Consider the following 639-nt stretch of genomic DNA (forward strand, 5'->3'; position numbering starts at 1 on the left):
CGCGGCTGTTGATGCACAGGGATAGTAGGGTTAGGAGTTTCCACGAAGCCCTAGGTTCCAACACACAGTACTATAAATGTGGCAATACGCATATAGCACTCTAATAAGAAATTTCCTATCCAGCCCTCACAACGCTGTGAAATATGCGCGAATACACCTCACAAACAAATTCACGGGAAACGGCCCACATAAACAATTCCACTTTTTGCGAAATTACCCTTTTTCACAGCCGACCTCTCCTCGATCAACGCGGCGATCCGAATGATTTCCGCCGGTCAGATTGCGAACGGGAGCTATGCACCCAGTGCGGATCAGCACTCGGAGACCAAACAAAACTACGATTTTGGTTCCCACGATCGACACGGATTCACGACAAAATCCAAACTATTCTTTCCAAATAGAAGGAAATAAACATAAAGGAACATATTAACAATGTATTTTTGGATGTTTCTCGAAATCCAGGTGCATCACTCAAATCCTCAGCCCTAGTAGTCTCAGAATACTTGAACGCCGGTCCGAAACGAGCTATTGATCGGTCGCTAGGAACGGATAGGTCCGATACACGTTAGAAAGCAAAACTCTACTCCGTGGCATTCACCGAAACCGAGTTTATATTCACTAAAGATGAAAAATAATATG

Source organism: Ananas comosus, linkage group 18 (genome assembly GCF_001540865.1).
Source record: "Ananas comosus cultivar F153 linkage group 18, ASM154086v1, whole genome shotgun sequence".
NCBI lineage: Eukaryota > Viridiplantae > Streptophyta > Magnoliopsida > Poales > Bromeliaceae > Ananas > Ananas comosus.